This window comes from Coturnix japonica, chromosome 12 (genome assembly GCF_054131305.1).
Source record: "Coturnix japonica strain WE chromosome 12, WE-NBRP24, whole genome shotgun sequence".
NCBI classification, from domain to species: Eukaryota; Metazoa; Chordata; class Aves; order Galliformes; family Phasianidae; genus Coturnix; species Coturnix japonica.
In genome coordinates, this window is record NC_140674.1 from 20,439,572 (window position 1) to 20,455,506 (window position 15,935).

Below are 15,935 nucleotides of genomic sequence, written 5' to 3' on the forward strand. Positions count from 1 at the left end.
ACAAACCTGTAGGTTCCCAAGAAACTCTGCTTTCTGCTCTTCTCATCTATCACCAAAACAGAAGGATTACAAGTGCTGCTGGCATGACACAAGTCCAGGAGGACATGAGCAGCTGCTGCTCTGCTTAGTTCCAGACACCACTGAGATCAGCATTTCTCTCTCCATGGAGGCTCCTGCTTACAAAAGTGGCTGCCGGGGGGTCCTGCTCTGAGAGACTTTATCCCATCCATTGTTCTAAAATATGCAGAGGCACCTGATGCAATGGTCTCCATTGTAGGGACTGCTGTTAGGTGAACAGAAAAACTACCAAAATGTAAATGGATGTACAGCTACATTAGACAAAAGTTTCCCTATTTGTCCTATATAGCTGGGGTTGCCAGACTCCAAGACTTAGACTTCTAAGGAAACCGTAAGCATCTCCTTCTTGCATACGCCTGTGATCAGCATCTGTAACTCAGGGATCAAAATACCCAAGACCTATCTGCACTGACTCACCTTCTCAAGTGTAGGACCCATTCTGATTTTAATGATCTCCCTTAATTATCTTGTTGAAATTACACAGTGCTTCAACATCTGGCAGGTATATCCCCAAAAGGAGAAGCAGCAGTACTGGAGGGTTTGTGCTGCCTGAGAGATTATTTCAGTATCAGTAAGTGAAGGTCTGGAAGAAAAGGGGCTGCTGCTCCCCCCCTTCCACCTTCACACAGTGCCGTTTCATTTCCAGGACAGAAGTCAGAGATTACATTCAAAGCCCCCAGGGAAGGCGGTGTGTTTTTCCCCTGATTCTTTCACTCCAGCTACTTGTGCCGTGTATCATTTCAGCTCCATTGACCCCAAGTCCTACAGCACATATTACTCCTTATGAAAGAGTTTGAAAATACAAAATAGGGAAGCAAGTTATACTCCAAGAACATCCTCAGTTCTTGATTTTGCAGCAAGGAGCATCACACTGCCACGTGCCAGATGCCCTCAGTGGGGATCTTGGACTCACTGCTGCAGAACCTTTTGCTAAAGATGGGGATTAAATTAATGTATTGGCATGATTCTTTTGTCGGCTTATAAAAGTTCCGTCTTTTCATACTTATTCCTTCTCTTTACTGCAGATATGCATTCACCTCACATTCTTCTCACGTTCTCTGGAGTATAACTTCCCTCTGTGTCTAAAGAACAATATCCTCAGGTCATCTGGAAAAATGTACTCATCTTCCCCCATTTTCTTTTCAGTGTATCTGACATGTATGCTGCTCTCTTGTTAAATGGGGATCCCATTTAAGGTATCTGGTCGGGGCTAACAGACCTGAAATCTACAAATACTGTAAATAATAAGCATGCTTCTGGAATGTTACAAAGTGGGCTTTCTCATTTTCTCTAAGCAAGCATAAGAGGAAAGGTTTTTCTTCCCTTTGATTAAATAAACTCCCATATCATGACTATAATCCAAATGTTTGTTGACTATGAGTCAGCTTTTCCATGTAGGTTAAACAAAATAAATATATATATAGGCATTTTTATCTCAGGTCTATATTTAAGGTTAACTAGTGATTGCCACAGAAGTAAGAAGCTGCAGCAAAGCCCTCTATAGAGCTCCCTCCTATTCATTGTATAAAGTCATGGAATCCAAAGAGCATATGACTTCATCAATTTGTCCCCAAACTCAATCAAACTACATGTGGCAAGATGAAGGAAAGAAAAAAATAAAACAAAACCACAAAGCCCCCTACCTGAATGGTGTATTTAAAGTCTCAGAGATATCAAGTTAGCAGAAAAAAAAGCAAACTTTTAAAGAAGCCAACTCTGGCCACTTGAAAGTTAAAACTGTGGTGTCTTGGAAAAGGCAGTGCCTATAAGAAATACTGAATTAAGCAGCACTGTATTTCTACCTCTTGTTAAGATTATAGCTCAGGCAGCTTTCACTGCTCCTTCGCCGTGCTTACAGTAAATCTTGGCGAATAGCCCATATATCGCACAGCATAGATCGTACTAGAGCTGGTAATTACCCCTTCACATACAGCAGCTCAAAGTTTGGAAAAGTATTAATTTAATATAGCACTGTTCTACTGAAGGCCATACTTCCCCAGTAAATTGTGCGGTAAAAGAGACAGAATTTTGTTTAGCCAATATTTTCCTTTAACAAATCAAAGCAGAAAGCACACAATGTTGATTAGTTGGTGAAATTGCTTTGTTAAAAATCTCCTTTACCAAGTACAGAAGTACTGACAGCTACATTAATTTCTCTTGAAGCAGAAGTAAATAAGATAAAGCTTTAGGATGGCTTAAGTGCTATTGCAAAGAAAAGCCTGTTTCTTACATACGTTTTCATGGTGACCCTGCCACATGCAACACACTCAGCCAGAATAACCAGGGCTGGCACCTGCCAGCATCACAGAGCACCTGGGTGTCACCTGCACAACCACCCAATGAAAAAGCAAGTTTATCCTTAGAATTAGGCACCTTTCATACAAACACCACTGGGATAAACATGAGCTCCTCTGAACCATTTGTTATCCCAGTTGCAGTGAACGTATCATAAAAACTGTAGTGCCTTGATCAGCCCTGTCTGACTGCACAGAACTTGCGAGTTTTCTGCTGTCAGGCATCATTCTTCCCAGCTCCCACTTCCCTTCGTGCAGATGAGGCACACAGCTAGCAGCCATGCACCTCTGTGCATCTTTCTTTGCCCTGCCCTCCAGAAGTGTGCTATGGGTGGGATAATTTGGACACCTTCACGCTGCTCCTGCAGCCTGAGTCAGAAAAAGAAAGGGTTGTTCCCTGCCTTTCAAGCTCTGCAATCTCTAAGAAGCAGAGCTCTGGGGCCTCTACGCCCCACCAAGGAAGAAATACACATTTTGTTCAAACACAGCATCTGATTGTGTAATCACCATAGGGCTCTGCCAGCCCCACATTCAGGACTTCTGTGGTGCTGTGCTTATGTAGAGGCATAACCCTCACAGTGAAATTGTTTTAAACTCATCATATAAATTAGATGCTGTGTGTCTGTCAAGGGAAGAGGACAAATTAAATGTCTTAAAAAGGGGGAGGATGAGATTTTACAAAGTCTCATTGGAAAAAGTATATGAAGGCAATTAATCAGTTAAAACACACTTTTAACATTGGCTCTCCAAGGCATATACAATATATATATAAATAAAACCAAAGCTTTACCAATAAAGTAAAAAACAGTTTGTCTTCAAAAATAGCCATGTTAGTGAGCTGTTCACACCTGATTCAGCAGAATTTGAAAAGAATAAGTGGTGTGCTTTGAATTTTCCTTTAGTTCCCCACCAGCCGCACTGAGCCAAACAATGTCCTTGTCACAAAACTTACCTCTTTCAAGAGCAGAGAGAAAGGTTTCTTCTCTTGGTTCCTGCATTGGGATGGCTCAAAGAATGGGGAAAACAGACCACAATGATCCTGTATCTTCATTCATATCAGAGCACACTCTTCTCTCCAAGGTGGAGGGAATGAAAAGACCCAAGCCAGCTGGCAAAGCTGTGGTGCTATCAGGAAGGAAGAGGAAAGGCCAAAGCTTTCACACAGCCCAGCAGCTGATTCCTCTGCAAGCTTTCCCCTTCTTTAACCATTTCCAGATGAGCTGAGTGCCCACCTGCCTGGGGTTATCTCAGCTTCCCTGAAGCTCTGCTGCCTGTGTGTGGAATGTCACCTGTCACTGCTCCATAGGTTCTTAAACCCTTCAACAACCTAAACCTGACTAGTTGGCTTCTCAGTTTCCAAAGCATCCAAATGTAACCATTTCAGAGCCCTCCATCCTTGGCAAGCTGCCGCTCTCACCAGCGCCAGTAACCCCAGGTTTCCATCATTATGCCGAATGCCCAGGGTAGGAAAAGCAGCGACCTACAGACAGATTTGCCTTTTGTATAGAATTCAACATGACAAGCAACAAAAGTCTAGCACTTGCGGCCCAAAACCTGTAAAAGCCAATTGTTTCCTTTGCTGCAGCCAGCACGCCACATTTCCCTCTTAATTAAGTTCTTACACCCAGCCTGATTTCACATCAGAAAAGTGATGTTTGGGAACAGAGCAAATGGCTCAGTTGGCACCTCACGGTGCGGCACGCCGCGGGCTGAGCTCTGCTGGCAGCAGCCCCAGGCTTCCTGCATCCCCCAGTCTCATTCAGCTGCAGAGGGCTGATTTAGGTAAAGGGAAAAATAAATGGTATTGATTTCTTCCCAGATGTATTATTTCTGCAAGTTCAGCAAAGGTTTGTTGAAGCTGGGGAAAGCAGAACATGTGTCTAGAGAGCATATGCAGAGTCCCATCTGATACTTCCAAGATAAATGACAAGGAAGAGAGTACAAACCTTAGTTTTGTGTTATTTCACTCTATTCAAGTTCTACAGTTTTCAGCATTTTCTGAGCAGCATGCCCTTCTCATAATCCACAAGAGTTTCAGTAGCCAGGCGCTACTGAATTTTGGGCAGCCATAGAAGATAAGCTAAAGAATAAAATGCATTCATGACTGGGCACTGAGTCCCGTTTCTACGGAATCTTTGGTGTCTAGGTATATTTTAGATACCATTTCGGGTTACAGTTAAAACATTGGATCACTGATTTTGTGACATTACCACACGGATCACAAACTTCAGCTCATATGCTTTTTGTGCGCTGCATCTATCATTTTTCCATACATTCTTTTTGTAGAGACTGAAGAGACTGAGCTGACTTGCAAGGGTCCCAGTACAGCCACCGCTGTGGGGCTCACAGCTTCACCAGCCCAACACTCACGTTTCCTGTGTTTTGCTGGTGACTACTTGAGTTCAGTGGTTGTCCATGATTCTACACTAAGCTTCATCATTTCTTGCAAGCTGATGTTCTGAGTGTGTGGAAAGAATGTATCCGTTCTGTTTGGGAAACAAAGTGGGAAATAGAATCAGCTCTCTACACTCCTAAGCTATATATATTTGCCAAGCTCCATACAAAGCCATACACATTTTATGCACTGTTGATCTACAATTAGTGATTAGCATTCATTCATTCACTGTATTTTCCTTTTTCCACCTTATTCTCATTTGGCTGTATTGTGCTGTCTACGCTTGTTCTGACACACCACTTCTGTTTACCTAAAACTTGAAATCTCTTGAACTAATACACTCATCTCCATGTTACAGCTCTCTTATCAGTTCTTAATTGCTGCCTTTTTATCACCCTATTTTTCCTGCACTACTATTTTCCATGTAATTACCTCCACATTTGTACTCAGTTCTTCCACTTGCTATCACTGACTGAAAGCATGGGAGCAGCAATGCTCCCACAGGCAGAATGGGAGACCTCACATTGCAGTTGCATTACTCCAGCACCTTTGGGGAACTTTGGGCCCATAGGGAAAGAACAAGTTGTGTGTTGTGCATCACGGTGCAATTAGATATATTGCACCATTTGCCAATACTGTTATCTGCATTTAACCTTCGCACCAGTCTTTCTCCAGGCAGGGTGTTTCTAACAGGAGCTTCATTGTCATTCTCTATCAGTATTACAATAAACAGCCCTCCCTAATCAGCATTCCCCCGGTGCCAAGCCCAAAGGCAATCTGCTCGAGAAGATGTGATGAAACCAGAAAAGATCAATACCAAAAAGTTTTCACAAACTCAATCTGGCAAGGTTAGCGTGGATAATACTGACAGATAAAGATCTAACTTTATCACACATGACAACGGGATGAAAATAAGAGTGTGCAGGGATGTGGTACTTAAAAAATGTATAGGAAACTTGTCTTTCTCTGATAATAATATCAATAAAGATATGAATGTACTGTGAGTGCGGCTGATTTTAAGTGTAAATTATAAAATTATGAAATATTTACTGTACATTTAAAATGCGTGTAAGTAACTCCAGTAATTAATTCAATTTATTTCATGAGCTGTGAAATTAATAGCAAATACAGATTAATTATATAAAACAGATTTCTTTTTTCTTGTTATAATAGCTTTTCTCAGATACACTTTGAAGTCTGTGGAATTTCTATTATATCCTTACATCTTCTCTTACTTGAGGGATTACTAGAAAATAATTAATTTTTAGTGCGGGAAGACTCGGGACTTTATTGTGCTAGTTGCTATGATAATGTTTTCCTGCCACGTTCACACCAGGGGAATAAAAAACATATTATCATGAACAGGAAAGAGTAAGGAGAAACAACCCTGAGGATGCAGTTTCCTTAATATCTCCTCCTCTTTTTCTTGTCTATACGATTCCATTTTGGATTGATTTCCACTGATATTAGCAAGTTATGATCATATTTGTTTTTAATGTTATGTTTCAATGATAGAAGAGAGCACAAAGTAAATTAGAGAAAGCTAATGATCACCAGCACATTTCCTAATAGCTCTGAGAAACTGCTCATGTGGCACAAACCAATGTCTGCAGTCTGCTCCAGCAAGGAGACCGTGTTAAGCGTAAAACCTAACCACACACTTCAGAAATGGGATTTTCTTTTCTTCCTAAGTCAAAAGAAGGGTGCAAACTGCTTACATTTCCTTATTTATCATTTGACATTGTCACCTAGGTGATAGTTTTCAGGTAGTTTGCCTTTACTTTGTGAAGAAAAACATTCCTATGAGAATATCCTGGCAGAATGTTTTTGGAATTATAATATTAATCTGAAAATGTCACAGCAACATCAAGGAAACAACACAGTAACCACAGCCTACATGGCATGTGTCTTTGAATACTGAGCTGCCAAAAACTTCCCCAGCCAGCAGCTGAGCTGTGTACAACCTCTGCAGTGAGATGCTGTGGCCAAATCATGCATGTAGAGGTGTCAGCCAGCTCTGGGGGACAAAGAGGGGCCTCATCCTCAACTGGCCTTTGGGGAAAGCTACTTCAAGTTATGGAAAATGAAATAGGAATTCTTTCTTCTACAGAGCTCTTGAAGACTGAGAACTCTAAGGGGTGACTGCTGGAGAGAATTAAGGATCCTCTGTGTTCTTGAAAGTACATGTACTTAGCCTGCAGATAACTCACTTCCTTTGCAATAAGGCTCTGGGTGTCATCTCAGCACTTGGGCTACATAAAGGAGAAATTAAGGCCTCAGCCTCCTCCCAAATCTTAGGGTAGCTTCATGCTGTGCATGTATATTCATATGCAGACTGGGAAAGCCCTGGTTTCTTCTCTCAGCAGTTGTTTAGGGAACTGCTAGAAAATGGGCTTTAGCAACTGTGTTGTGGATATAACCTTAAAACGCTGCAATCTCTGAAATCCTATAGAGGGAAAGTGTTTCAAAGGAAACAGCTAAATAGTGAGTACCTGCAGCTGCCAAGCGGGGCAAAACTTATGCAAATAGCATTCACATATTTTAAGAGGAAATTACAAACTAGAATGAAAGAAAGCAGATTAGCCACTGCAAAAAGCACTTGACAATGTCCATCCTGCCTGGGTTTTGTACTTGGCTGAACACCTTACAGCTTATTGTATTTTGTGTATACGAATGTGAGAATATTTAAATAGACCCAGCAACTGTTCACCAACAGAAAGATGCGTTTCCCCCCAACACACACAACCGCTAAAGGTAACGAATTCATAAAGAAAAAGCCACAAAGAAACAACTGTCTGTAGACACCCAGGTCTCCACTCCCAGGGCTGCTTTCAGAGCAGCTGAACCATAGCCACCAGGGACTGGGCTTGAGTATTTTTCCTCTGTATCTGACAAGGGGTTTGGTATTTTTCCCATGTATCTGACCAGTGTATGAATTTGATTTCATGCAAATATTTAGGTGCAGATTAGTTGATAGCAAAACAGAACTGGAATGCTAATGACTTGCGGCGGCATATACAGAGGATGAAAACTCATTCAATCCAAGGCAAAGTGTCAGCTTTAATAAAGTAATGTCATGCTATACCTCCCCCATAGCTGGCCTATACTGACATGAAAAATTGTAATGGTGGGAATGCAGAACTTTGCAGATATAAATAACTTGAGACTATGTTATAAAATTTCCAAATGGGGTGGAGAAAAACTGTAAACATGCATTAAGTGGCTGCAGTGAAGGATATTATTGCCACCTATTGACAGAAGAACCTTCTGAAATAATACAGCCTGGTTGCTGCTCTTGAATTGAAATTCCTCCCTGGTAGCATTACAACAGGCTGTTCCTACTGTGTTTGTACAGCTGGGGATATAGGTATTTTGAATAGCATAAACATCTGGATTTAACAAATATGATGCTATCTGAAGAAGGTAAAAGCAAAAAGAAAGGTAAAAAACAAATGCAAAATCAAATAGATTAGAAAACAAACATACAACCAAATCACAGCAAAAGTATGCAGTGTTTAGCTATACAAGATCTAAGGTCTGGGTAATTACTTGACAAAAAAAAAAAAAAAAAAAGCTGATTTTTTAATTAGGCCGATTTCAGCCACAGGAACTGTCCTTGTGTGACAGTCTTCCCTTCTTTTTGGTGTTCTATCAGCATTTGACAAATGAAAGCCCTCCCACCTCTTCTCGTCAGGGACTCAGTTACATTGTTAGATACTTCAGTGTGACTCACTCTTGACAGCCCACTGATTCCTGATCTAATTTGGGTCAGACAGTGCAGATGGAGACCAGCGTCCTACTGAGGCCTGCAATTCAGTCACTTTTCAATCGAAATCCAACCCAGAAACATCCATCTTTCACTGGTTCCTCAAAAAACACACTCTGAAGAACGTGTGCCTTAAGATACACAATGTCTGGTGCAAACCTTGGTGAAAATAAATGTTCTATGTGTCAGAAAAGTTTCATGTCACAGAAAAATTTTTTGCCATAGCCTTAAGTATTATTTATTATTTGAATATGATTTATGGATTCCATTTATAGAGCAGATCACCATGACCCTTGTTTTAGTAATCAGTATAGTGAGAAGGAATTTAAGTTTACCAATTTACAGACTCACCTTGCTCTTCCTTATACAAGAACCACAGATAGCATTCCTGTCTTTCTCACTATGGATTCTTTCTAAGAAGCTTTTTGGCTTGCATATATACATATATATATATATATTTCTATCTCTGTTAAATGTTTGAAGCATCAAGTTTTTGGACTTCATTCTATTTTTTAATAAGAAATATAAACAGCTCAAGATGAAAAGTTCTTTCTTCAGTCTCCCAGTCATACTTTGCTTTATACATCGAGGACCACCACTATGCAATTTGAAGATGCGATATGTTTTGAGTTTGGATTGTTCTCCATCAGACCTCTGAATTTAGTGGTATATCAAAGTGGTATTTCCTCCCTATAACACCCACTCTAAAGCCACACATGAAGACAAGTCACAAACTTTCGTTGATTTTTTTTCATCTTTCCTACACAATTGTCCCCAGCAGGGAGAGACTGTTCCAGTCATTCAGGTGTGATGTGGGATCCTGCTGCTCATAGCAGTTCTGGCTCTGTCTTACAAACCACTGATCCATGAGCACCGCACATCATTTACCCCTGAGATAGTAAAGAAATGTCACTTTTATTATAAAATGCCACTCTTTACTTTTTCCTCCCTTAATTGATTCATCTTAGATAGGTTCTCACTATTGATTTTATCATTCCAGCCATGCCATCCGTCCTGCTAGTCCGCAGTAACATGAAGTGGGTCTTATTTACACTCATAAATGAATCATTTGAATTACCTTTCCTCATTACCCTCTCAACATAACCTATTTGAATTCTTTTTTCCCCCTTCTCTGATCTTTGTTTGTTCATTTTGTTTCTCACTTCTTCTGGCCTGTGTCCAGACCAGGGGTAGAAGACAATTGAAACAGTATCTGTTTTTGTCTGATCTTTATGTGAAGATGACATATCCATGACAGACTCAATATACAGAGCAAAATATTTCTTATTCTACATCCTCCCAGAACATCTCAGCACAGAAAATCATTGCAGCATATGCTTAAGTACTTTCTGTTTGTCAGCTTCATTATCTCAAGTGATGCATCTACAAGTGGGCACCCATAAAGTGGGAGAGATGAGAAACACTGCATTCTGTTAGGGACAAAATAACGTGAGTGAAAGCCTGCTGGTGTCTGCAGGAGTTCATTCACTTGTCAGGAGCAGACAGGCTGCTTTGGGAGTCATGGGCCACTTTGAGATATGAGCTGTATTGACAGGGCTGTGTTTGCACAACACAAGTTTTAACACTGACCAAGAAATTATACAAAAGAATTTACCATATTTGAAAATTATCTGTTCAAAGGCATGTTATGTTTTTTGATGATTTAAGAGATGTTAAGGCCTTGATTTGAAAACCAACTTAAAAGCACAATTGTTTCTTTCCTATCCCTGTGCATATTTCTCATATAACAGAATATTTCTCCCTACTAATATCCAGTTTTATGCATCAACACATTCAGTATGAATGGATAAAGTTTCTTCCTAGTAGTGAAATAATTTCCTCAATGTATCTATGTTCCCAATATATTGACATATATTTACTAAAAACACATTCGGGCCCATATTAGTCACAAATCCTTAAAAATATCTACATTTGTTGCAGTTGATTCAATCTACCAGCTGTTACCTTCAGTGCTCAGATTTCATTTAGGACGGGAACAGAATATTCCAGTAGACACAGCTTATCTTTTCTATATCAACCTCCCAGAGCCACAGAAACTCTAACAGCTCAATTCTATGTTTCTATTTACCAGTGTTTGATTTACCTCATTTGATAAAGCCCAGTAAGCCCTAAGTTTGAAGCCCAGCTTTATCAGGATAGCTGACCTCTTTAAGGAGGGAAGATGTGCCATGCTGCCTTTCAGATCTGGCACCACAGTCTTAGATAGAAGTAGAGCTCTGAAGCATCACAGGAACCAAGCCTAAACCACTCAGAAACACAGGCTGCAGCTTCCGTACAAGCCCACAACAGGTTAATTGTACTCCAAGCATTCACCTGAAAACTGCTGGTCAACACAATCAGAGTGAATAGTGAAGTAATTGTACCGTTCATGTAGCAGTGGAGATTGTAATTAATTGACTTTGCTAATGGCTATAAAGTGCTACAGAACTTTTACAAACAGAATTTTGCAACTGATAATAGGTAATAGCAGGTTCTGAAGGTGACATTGACAGTCATTTGTCTGCTCTTTGGGAAAGAAATACTGCTACACATGCTGACATTATTTGATATTAGAGGTTCTAGCATCTAAATGTCATATTTTAAATGTCATTATATTTGTAGAATGTTAAAATAAAATTTTAATGCTATTTTAGTCATATACCTCTCATTGAACCTTAAAATAATGTCATGTTTTTATGAACACTTTTAATAGCATGAAAAAGTAATTATCTCTAGCCTCTCAGGCTCAGTGTCCTTTAATAATGAACTGAGTCATTCTAGAAGTACCGTATCCTAATTTTATAAATGACTGTTTGTGGACTAATGGAGAACATACATGAGGAAATATTTAAATATGCCAATATTCTATGACAAGTAAGATTCATACTAGCTTTATCTATGAATTATTTGGGTTGCATATACTGTTCTAACAGCTAAATTTGAGTAAATACCCATTCAGTGTCCAGAATGAATAATAAGAGTCAATACTTTTTTGGTGGGACTGATGTTACTGAAAAAACAAGAGGTAAGCAACCACGTAACTTCAATTTCACACTCACCTTTAATTTCGTGGTGTCAAAAATTGTTAAGACATTAATGACAGCTTAGTCTTCACTTATCTTAAATATTTAAGCTAACCCAGTAGTCTATTTCACCTCTGTAGTCAACATGGAGACGTGCAGCCCAGTGGGTGATTCAAACGCTGTTGGATCTGCTATCAAGAAGTAATTTCTAATCATTTCACATATTCAGCAATTTTAATCAGCATCCAGACAATTAATTTGGATTAAGTACCTAATCCAACAAAGCAAGAAAAAAGTAAAATCAAAACTCGGATCAGAGAAACTGCAGCCTTTAATAATTGGCCCTTCAAAAGAGGAGAGGAGGCTTGACAAAAGCCCCCTCGCAGCACATTTAACTGTTTTTCTTAGTTAAGAGATGCAGTCTGGTACTGCCCTTCCATTACCTGTGTTCTGTTGTCTATATGTTTTTCCTGGACTATACTTATTCATGAGGATTCAGCTCCCAATACACTCTGTGCCTTCTCTTCTAATCTTCTGAACTCTGTAGTTAAACTAAAACCCACTTAGCCTCAATTTCAGCTACTTCTGGTGCTTAGAGCTGTGTTCCGCGGGCTCCCAGCCCAGTGTTGTTTCCATACCCAAAAGGACATAAAAACTAAATACCATACAAAGAGACCAGATTTTTCAAGATTGTGCTAATAAGAGATGCATACAAATGATCACAAAGATTTTAGCATCATCTCCAACAACAACATTATCTGCAAGTCAGCTGCTCTGGAGGAACCAGGAGAGTCCACCTGGTATCCCATTCAGTGCTACATGTATTGTGCATGAAGCTTTCTGTATCATCTTGATTTGACAAACAATTCCAGTCATTGGTTTGTATTTCCTCTTTTATAATTTCTTGCTGGTGTGTTTGTTTGCAAAATATTGCTTACAAAGCCATCATTCTGATGCTTTAGCGTTACATGGCTGATGTACTGCTATGCTTACAGGTCCAACAGTTGGTATTCAAAACAGTACTTAAAACACAAAGCAACACAGAGTTTAGATATGCAGTCCAAGCACAGAAATCTGTAAAGGAAGAGCTATCTGGAATAGCAACTAGAGAAAAGAATGAATAGATATGGGTTGTTTTTTGTTTGTTTGTTTGTTTTGTTTTTTTAAAAAAAGAGCCAATTGTTATTATTATATTGCTCTGTTAGTGCAGAGCCAGGATTTAGGTTGTTTGGCAAGGAGCCATAATGAAAGATTTTTTGTTCCTTTCTCTTTGATTGCCTTTAGACTTAAGGCCTAATATAGCAACCTGAAATATGCTACTAGCATGGCAAAACAAATGTTTGTTTCAGCAGTCTTGCAGTCTAAATATCCTTAACTGATTCATATAGCAAGTGTTCTGTAACACATACCTTTGTTGCTAATTCCTGCTACTCTGGGAAAAAATACTTATCACACCAAATCTGCTTGCCCCTACAGAATATGAGCCCCCCACTAACCCTTGAGATTATCCTTGAAGACTCCTTTCCAATGCCATAAGCAGCAGTCAGCATCTGACAGGTATTTTTATGCCAAAGTAAATATTTCATGCTGAAATTATGCAAACAATATGGTCTTTAACATAAAAGGATCCTAATTATTTTTTGAAATATTAAATGTATTTGCTATATTAATAGACCCTGTTTTGTAACGTAGCAATTCTAGGCAAGAAATTAGCTCAGCTTAATTGTATTGTAGTTCACAACTTAAAAAATGACCAGATCTTTCTTTGTCTCTTGCTTCCCTTGCTCTGCAGAAAGGTATTTACAACAGAAATCAATTCCAGTCTTCCAAGACTACATAATGGGTTTGAAAAAGAAGACTATGCCAATTATTTATTTATCATAATTGAAGGCCCTAGGACCAAAGAAAACATTTTGCATTACCTTCTATAGAATAGTAAATTGCTTCCTTGAAGCAGCTACAAAGACCTGAATTAATTACCACTGAGATTCACGTCACTGGATTAGTATGAACTTCCATTCTGCTCTCCAAGTTAATTGACTTTCTAACTAAGACTATGATCTTACTTCAGCTTGCATCTTATGGGGGTGAAAAAGAAAAAAAATCCTAAAATGCCAACCAGTGCTGGTACATCTCCAGCGTCACAGTAAACAATTCTTTGCTCTTAAGGCTTTTTGCACTTATCTGTTTACTATCACAGGCTGGCCAGGATTGAAAAGAACCTCAAATGTCATCTAGTTTCAACCCCCTGCCACAGACAGGGTCATGAACCATTAGACAAAGCTGCCCAGAGCCATTAGGAGAATGCTACCTTGCTTTTGCCTTGGTAGTCACCAAACACCTCTGGTTTACAGTGTCTTTACCATTCAGCTTAAAGAGTGAGTTTAAGAATACAACACAAGAGCAGCTTCTAGAGCTAGGCTTGGTTTTGCCACACACCAGTGAATGGCTTTTAGATGGTTCCTTCCTGTTGATATATCAGTTTATAATGACAGAGCAAAACCAAAACATAACTTGTAATTAATTAATAATGACAATTACAAGCTTTTATTATCAGATATGATGCAAGAAAAAAGCAGAAACAACCACATATTTTTGTCAGTCAGGTACCTGTTCTATTCAGAAGCACCTGTAGTTCTCCACTGCAATTCATTATACTTTGCCTTTTTTCTGAGACCTCAGATACCTGGAGACATCCAAGTGCCTTTTGTGATATTTCCCTGCTCCACCTTTGCAATGCTCTGGATATGAGATGCTGAAGGAGCTCAGTGTTCTTGAGCCCCTAACCCTAAGCAGAAGGTGGTAGCAGGTTTTGCAGAATAACAAAAGCCATTCATTTGAAAAGCACTCATGTAGGTGGCCTTGGGGTTTCACTGTACTCAGCTTGATTGTCACATTATGTGATTAGATCAGCTGATGTCACCCACTATGATATTACAACAGCTTCTTTGTCTTAAATAAACTATAACTTAAAACCTGAGCTCATTCTGTTTCCCTCTATTCTCTGCAATCCTACTCTATGTTGCCTCTGCCAAGGATATACTCCTCATCTCCCCTGTATAGGTAGCAAACTTCTCAGCAGAAACCCAAACAAACCACATTTAAACATCTGTTTCTTACCTGTGGCTTGTACTGCTCATCTTCCTTCTTGCATGCCACTCTTCAGCTACTCCACCCAGCTTGCTGTGTTGCAGCCCTTCTAAGGGCCACCCTGCAGCTGTGAGCAATAACCCCTTCCCACCTCCCTGGGGCTGGGCTGCAGTAAGCCAATGGATATCCCCCCCACATACAATTAGGTATACTGACCCGTAAATTAAGTGACTTACTCCACAGCCTTAAATATTTAACTGAATAGTTTTTAATATTGCATTAGATTACTATTTATATGATGAGTCAAAGGATTTTTTTTTTTTTTTTTCCTCAACTGTCTCTTCTTGGAATATCCCAGCTATGAAAATCATTCCAGCCACTTCATACCATGCAAATGCTTGGAAATTTATGTATTATTCTTTTAAATCTTTGCCAAAAGCAAGCCCAGGAAAGTCCAAGGCTGACACAGCCTCTCCAAGTCGACTCAGCCCTAAGCAAAACTGTCAGAAATTCGGGCTGTCAAGGACATACTACTGGAGACACAAAGTGAGCATTCAGATGCTTTAAACTACCTGACCCTGAAAATTCGAATGAGTTAGAAAAATTTAATGATAATAGCAGCGATGTGTCCTGCGACATAATCTAGTGCAAGCACATCATCTTCTTAAAATGCAGATGAGTTTTGCAAACATGAAAGTCGTTCATTCCCTCCTCTTAAAAAAATCATCATGTCATTTGGAACTAAAATCACTCCTCATTTTCTTCCTCTCCAAACCTCCCCTAGGTTTTATTCAATCCTCTTTCCAACACCCAGCACTTAAGTGTTACTTTCGTTGAGATATCTTGTGAGAAATGTGCTTGGATCCACTGCAGAACAGGGGATGGACCACAACATTTGGAGCCTTTCTGGATGTGACTGTACATTTCAGCCTCAAAGCAAAACCTCTCTTGGACTCTATGAAAATGCAAGGGTGGGGCTGTGAAGGACATTAAACAGAGGCCCCTCTCTTGTTATTTCTGGTATCTTAACAGGTTTTATTCTCCGTGGCTTACACATGACAAGAGGGATCATCAGCTTTCACAATTTAATTCTGCGTAGCATTGCTGCACACCAGCATATAAAGCAAAGTTGCAGCTCTTCTGCCTTCCCTGTTGTTTTGAAGCATGCACACAACAGCTGTCTTTAAAATTCCTTGAAATATTGTGTAATCTTAGCAATAGCAGAGAGCACTTGGGAGTTCAGTGCATTACAAAGTCTAATAACAGTGACAATAACAACAATAACGGGA

The 15,935-nt window shown here is 39.6% G+C and overlaps 1 long non-coding RNA gene across 7 annotated transcripts in view; it reads right to left on the bottom strand.

Annotated features, from left to right (window-relative positions):
* LOC107318349 (uncharacterized) overlaps positions 1-15,935 on the bottom strand; it is a 67,222-nt gene that overhangs the window by 18,768 nt on the left and 32,519 nt on the right. For 4 of the 7 annotated variants that reach the window (XR_014933611.1, XR_014933610.1, XR_014933613.1 and 1 more), the window contains 2 exons: positions 4,743-4,858; positions 3,325-3,497 (listed from right to left, as the gene is read on the bottom strand). The exons of the other annotated variants lie outside the window; for them this stretch is intronic. This is a non-coding gene — a long non-coding RNA (uncharacterized LOC107318349). The remainder of the gene's footprint in view (positions 1-3,324; positions 3,498-4,742; positions 4,859-15,935) is intronic. 7 annotated transcript variants of the gene reach the window in all.